Source organism: Triplophysa dalaica, unplaced genomic scaffold (assembly GCF_015846415.1).
Source record: "Triplophysa dalaica isolate WHDGS20190420 unplaced genomic scaffold, ASM1584641v1 Contig10, whole genome shotgun sequence".
Taxonomy (NCBI): domain Eukaryota; kingdom Metazoa; phylum Chordata; class Actinopteri; order Cypriniformes; family Nemacheilidae; genus Triplophysa; species Triplophysa dalaica.
In genome coordinates this window covers 22713-30000 of record NW_026622644.1, presented here as the reverse complement: position 1 = coordinate 30000, position 7288 = coordinate 22713, and positions in this window count along the sequence as shown.

Genomic DNA, 7288 nt, shown 5'->3' with positions numbered 1-7288 from the left:
GCAACCAACCGCGGAGCAGAGATACGAAAGGCCCGCATCAGGTTTATCCCATTCGACGGCATAGTAGTTTTCCGGTCATCGGATTTAAGATCCGGAACGAGTTGCGTAAACTCCTAGCCTCGTCTGGAGCGCAGTAAAACAAGTTTTATGTCGCTGGACCATTCGGTTGCGATGTCCACCAAATCACTATTCTGCCCATTTGCAATTTACACAGACACTCTATTGATTACAAGGAAACATGCCCATGAAACCACTATTGTGCCCAATGGCAATTTACACAGACACTAGCCCATGAGACCACTATTGTGCCCGATGGCAATTTACACAGACACTCTATTGATTACAAGGAAACATGCCCATGAAAGCACTATTCTGCGTGTCTGCAATTTACACAGACGCTCTATTGACTACGAGGAAACATGCCCACGAAACCACTATTCTGCGTGTCTGCAATTTACACAGACGCTCTATTGACTACAAGGAAACATGCCCATGAAACCACTATTGTTCCCGTTTGCAATTTACACAGACGCTCTATTGATTGAAAGGAAACATGCCCACGAAACCACTATTCTGCCCAATGGCAATTTACACTGACGCTCTATTGATTACAAGGAAACATGCCCACGAAACCACTATTATGCCCGTTTGCAATTTACACAGACGCTCTATTGATTGAAAGGAAACATGCCCACGAAACCACTATTATGCCCGTTTGCAATTTACACAGACGCTCTATTGATTGAAAAGAAACATGCCCACGAAACCACTATTCTGCCCAATGGCAATTTACACAGACGCTCTATTGATTACAAGGAAACATGCCCACGAAACCACTATTGTGCCCGTTTGCAATTTACACAGACGCTTTATTGACTACAAGGAAACATGCCCACGAAACCACTATTCTGCCCAATGGCAATTTACACAGACGCTCTATTGATTACAAGGAAACATGCCCACGAAACCACTATTGTGCCCGTTTGCAATTTACACAGACGCTCTATTGATTACAAGGAAACATGCCCATGAAACCACTATTGTACCCGATGGCAATTTACACAGACGCTCTATTGACTACAAGGAAACATGCCCATGAAACCACTATTCTGTCCGATGGCAATTTACACAGACGCTCTATTGATTGAAAGGAAACATGCCCACGAAACCACTATTCTGCCCGTTTGCAATTTACACAGATGCTCTATTGATTGAAAGGAAACATGCCCACGAAACCACTATTCTGCCCATTTGCAATTTACACAGACTCTCTATTGATTACAAGGAAACATGCCCACGAAACCACTATTCTGCCCATTTGCAATTTACACAGACACTCTATTGATTGAAAGGAAACATGCCCACGAAACCACTATTTTGCCCGTTTGCAATTTACACAGACGCTCTATTGATTGAAAGGAAACATGCCCATGAAACCACTATTCTGCCCATATGCAATTTACACAGACACTCTATTGACTACAAGGAAACATGCCCATGAAACCACTATTGTGCCCAATGGCAATTTACACAGACACTAGCCCATGAGACCACTATTGTGCCCGATGGCAATTTACACAGACGCTCTATTGATTACAAGGAAACATGCCCATGAAACCACTATTCTGCGTGTCTGCAATTTACACAGACGCTCTATTGACTACAAGGAAACATGCCCATGAAACCACTATTGTGCCCGTTTGCAATTTACACAGACGCTCTATTGACTACAAGGAAACATGCCCACGAAACCACTATTGTGCCCGTTTGCAATTTACACAGACGCTCTATTGACTACAAGGAAACATGCCCACGAAACCACTATTCTGCCCGTTTGCAATTTACACAGACGCTCTATTGACTACAAGGAAACATGCCCACGAAACCACTATTGTGCCCGTTTGCAATTTACACAGACGCTCTATTGATTGAAAGGAAAGCGTGCCCACGAAACCACTATTGTGCCCAGTTGCAATTTAGACAGACGCTCTATTGATTGAAAGGAAAGATGCCCATGAAACCACTATTGTGCCCGTTTGCAATTTACACTGACGCTCTATTGATTACAAGGAAACATGCCCACGAAACCACTATTATGCCCGTTTGCAATTTACACAGACGCTCTATTGATTGAAAGGAAACATGCCCACGAAACCACTATTCTGCCCAATGGCAATTTACACAGACGCTCTATTGATTACAAGGAAACATGCCCACGAAACCACTATTGTGCCCGTTTGCAATTTACACAGACGCTCTATTGATTACAAGGAAACATGCCCATGAAACCACTATTGTACCCGATGGCAATTTACACAGACGCTCTATTGACTACAAGGAAACATGCCCATGAAACCACTATTCTGTCCGATGGCAATTTACACAGACGCTCTATTGATTGAAAGGAAACATGCCCACGAAACCACTATTCTGCCCATTTGCAATTTACACAGACGCTCTATTGATTACAAGGAAACATGCCCACGAAACCACTATTCTGCCCATTTGCAATTTACACAGACACTCTATTGATTGAAAGGAAACATGCCCACGAAACCACTATTTTGCCCGTTTGCAATTTACACAGACGCTCTATTGATTGAAAGGAAACATGCCCATGAAACCACTATTCTGCCCATTTGCAATTTACACAGACACTCTATTGATTACAAGGAAACATGCCCATGAAACCACTATTGTGCCCAATGGCAATTTACACAGACACTAGCCCATGAGACCACTATTGTGCCCGATGGCAATTTACACAGACGCTCTATTGATTACAAGGAAACATGCCCATGAAACCACTATTGTGCCCGTTTGCAATTTACACAGACGCTCTATTGACTACAAGGAAACATGCCCACGAAACCACTATTGTGCCCGTTTGCAATTTACACAGACGCTCTATATATAACAAGGAAAGCGTGCCCACGAAACCACTATTGTGCCCAGTTGCAATTTAGACAGACGCTCTATTGATTGAAAGGAAACATGCCCATGAAACCACTATTGTGCCCGTTTGCAATTTACACAGTCGCTCTATTGATTGAAAGGAAACATGCCCATGAAACCACTATTGTGCCCGTTTGCAATTTACACAGACGCTCTATTGACTACAAGGAAACATGCCCATGAAACCACTATTCTGCCCGATGGCAATTTACACAGACGCTGTATTGATTAAAAGGAAACATGCCCACGAAACCACTATTCTGCCCAATGGCAATTTACACTGACGCTCTATTGATTACAAGGAAACATGCCCACGAAACCACTATTATGCCCGTTTGCAATTTACACAGACGCTCTATTGATTGAAAGGAAACATGCCCATGAAACCACTATTCTGCCCGATGGCAATTTACACAGACGCTGTATTGATTGAAAGGAAACATGCCCACGAAACCACTATTCTGCCCAATGGCAATTTACACTGACGCTCTATTGATTACAAGGAAACATGCCCACGAAACCACTATTATGCCCGTTTGCAATTTACACAGACGCTCTATTGATTGAAAGGAAACATGCCCACGAAACCACTATTGTGCCCGTTTGCAATTTACTCAGACGCTCTATTGATTACAAGGAAACATGCCCACGAAACCACTATTGTGCCCAATGGCAATTTACACTGACGCTCTATTGATTAAAAGGAAACATGCCCACGAAACCACTATTCTGCCCAATGGCAATTTACACAGACGCCCTATTGATTACAAGGAAACATGCCCATGAAAACACTATTGTGCCCGTTTGCAATTTACACAGACGCTCTATTGATTGAAAGGAAACATGCCCACGAAACCACTATTCTGCCCGTTTGCAATTTACACAGACGCTCTATTGATTGAAAGGAAACATGCCCACGAAACCACTATTCTGTGTGTCTGCAATTTACACAGACGCTCTATTGACTACAAGGAAACATGCCCATGAAACCACTATTGTGCCCGTTTGCAATTTACACAGACGCTCTATTGACTACAAGGAAACATGGCCACGAAACCACTATTGTGCCCGTTTGCAATTTACACAGACGCTCTATATATAACAAGGAAAGCGTGCCCACGAAACCACTATTGTGCCCGTTTGCAATTTACACAGACGCTCTATTGATTGAAAGGAAACATGCCCATGAAACCACTATTGTGCCCGTTTGCAATTTACTCAGACGCTCTATTGATTACAAGGAAACATGCCCACAAAACCACTATTGTGCCCAATGGCAATTTACACTGACGCTCTATTGATTACAAGGAAACATGCCCACGAAACCACTATTCTGCCCAATGGCAATTTACACTGACGCTCTATTGATTAAAAGGAAACATGCCCACGAAACCACTATTCTGCCCAATGGCAATTTACACAGACGCCTTATTGATTACAAGGAAACATGCCCACGAAACCACTATTATGCCCGTTTGCAATTTACACAGACGCTCTATTGATTGAAAGGAAACATGCCCATGAAACCACTATTCTGCCCGATGGCAATTTACACAGACGCTGTATTGATTGAAAGGAAACATGCCCACGAAACCACTATTATGCCCGTTTGCAATTTACACAGACGCTCTATTGATTGAAAGGAAACATGCCCATGAAACCACTATTCTGCCCAATGGCAATTTACACTGACGCTCTATTGATTACAAGGAAACATGCCCACGAAACCACTATTATGCCCGTTTGCAATTTACACAGACGCTCTATTGATTGAAAGGAAACATGCCCACGAAACCACTATTCTGCCCAATGGCAATTTACACTGACGCTCTATTGATTACAAGGAAACATGCCCATGAAACCACTATTGTGCCCGTTTGCAATTTACACAGACGCTCTATTGACTACAAGGAAACATGCCCATGAAACCACTATTCTGCCTGATGGCAATTTACACAGACGCTGTATTGATTAAAAGGAAACATGCCCACGAAACCACTATTCTGCCCAATGGCAATTTACACTGACGCTCTATTGAATACAAGGAAACATGCCCACGAAACCACTATTATGCCGTTTGCAATTTACACAGACGCTCTATTGACTACAAGGAAACATGCCCACGAAACCACTATTGTGCCCGTTTGGAATTTACACAGACGCTCTATATATAACAAGGAAAGCGTGCCCACGAAACCACTATTGTGCCCGGTTGCAATTTAGACAGACGCTCTATTGATTGAAAGGAAACATGCCCATGAAACCACTATTGTGCCCGTTTGCAATTTACACAGACGCTCTATTGATTGAAAGGAAACATGCCCATGAAACCACTATTGTGCCCGTTTGCAATTTACACAGACGCTCTATTGACTACAAGGAAACATGCCCACGAAACCACTATTGTGCCCGTTTGCAATTTACACAGACGCTCTATTGACTACAAGGAAACATGCCCACGAAACCACTATTGTGCCCATTTGCAATTTACACAGACGCTCTATTGACTACAAGGAAACATGCCCACTAAACCACTATTATGCCCGATTGCAATTTACACAGACGCTCTATTGATTGAAAGGAAACATGCCCATGAAACCACTATTCTGCCCGATGGCAATTTACACAGACACTCTATTGATTACAAGGAAACATGCCCACGAAACCACTATTATGCCCGTTTGCAATTTACACAGACGCTCGATTGATTGAAAGGAAACATGCCCACGAAACCACTATTCTGCCCAATGGCAATTTACACTGACGCTCTATTGATTACAAGGAAACATGCCCACGAAACCACTATTGTGCCCAATGGCAATTTACACTGACGCTCTATTGATTAAAAGGAAACATGCCCACGAAACCACTATTGTGCCCGTTTGCAATTTACACAGATGCTCTATTGACTACAAGGAAACTTGCCCATGAAACCACTATTGTGCCCGCTGGCAATTTACACAGACACTTGCCCATGAGACCACTATTGTGCCTGATGGCAATTTACACAGACGCTCTATTGATTACAAGGAAACATGCCCACGAAACCACTATTGTGCCGTTTGCAATTTAAACAGGCGCTCTATTGATTACAAGGAAACATGCCCACGAAACCACTATTGTGCCCGTTTGCAATTTACACAGACGCTCTATTGATTGAAAGGAAACATGCCAATGAAACCACTATTTTGCCTGATGGCAACTTACACAGACACTCTATTGACTACAAGGAAACATGCCCACGAAACCACTATTCTGCCCGTTTGCAATTTACACAGACGCTCTATAGATTGAAAGGAAACATGCCCACGAAACCACTATTGTGCCCGTTTGCAATTTACACAGACGCTCTATTGATTGAAAGGAAACATGCCCACGAAACCATAATTGTGCCCAATGGCAATTTACACAGACGCTCTATTGATTACAAGGAAACATGCCCACGAAACCACTATTGTGCCCGTTTGCAATTTACACAGACGCTGTATTGATTACAAGGAAACATGCCCATGAAACCACTATTGTGCCCAATGGCAATTTACACAGACGACAAGGAAAGCGTGGCCATGAAACACCTATTTTGCCCAGCAAATGGTTAAGGAGATCCGCATTTAATCACTTGCTGCATGCCCTTTAAATGCGGTCGCAACTTGACCGCATTTTGTGCAATATGCCACGGTAATGCGACGCTACTCATACTTCAAGCTCGGGCCGAAAGAACCCAGCAGAGACATACGGGGCAACGCCCATGCGGCATCGGAATGAATGGCTCAATTAAATGAATGGGCTCCTATGCATTAGCCCACAAAACGCATGAATGCGCATAAACTGCATGCGGGCTTGTCGCATTAAACCCCCAGAATGCCCTAGTGATCCGAAAATCGGCACGGCGGGGCGACTCGAGCCACCCGTCAACATGCGTGAAGCTCAGGAATGTGCAACCAAAGCAAACGACAGGAAGCTTCCTAGAAGAACTCTGCATTCAACCCATTCCAACTCATTCATTTTGCAAAACAGTACAATATTCAAGAATAAATTAGAAGACCTCTTTAATAGTTAAAGCATTTACAAATATAACGTGCAATGTTTGTCGCATGTCATACAGTGACGGTACTCATGCGTTAAGCTCGGGCCGATAGAGCCCTGCAGAGACATGCGGGGCAACGCCCATGCTTCATCGGAATGAATGGCTCAATTAAATGAATGGGCTCCCATGCATTAACCCACAAAACGCATGGATGCGCATAAACTGCATGCGGGCTTGTTGCAGTAAACCCCCAGAATGCCTCAGCTCTCTGAAAATCGACACGGCGGGGCGACTAGGGTCCCCCGT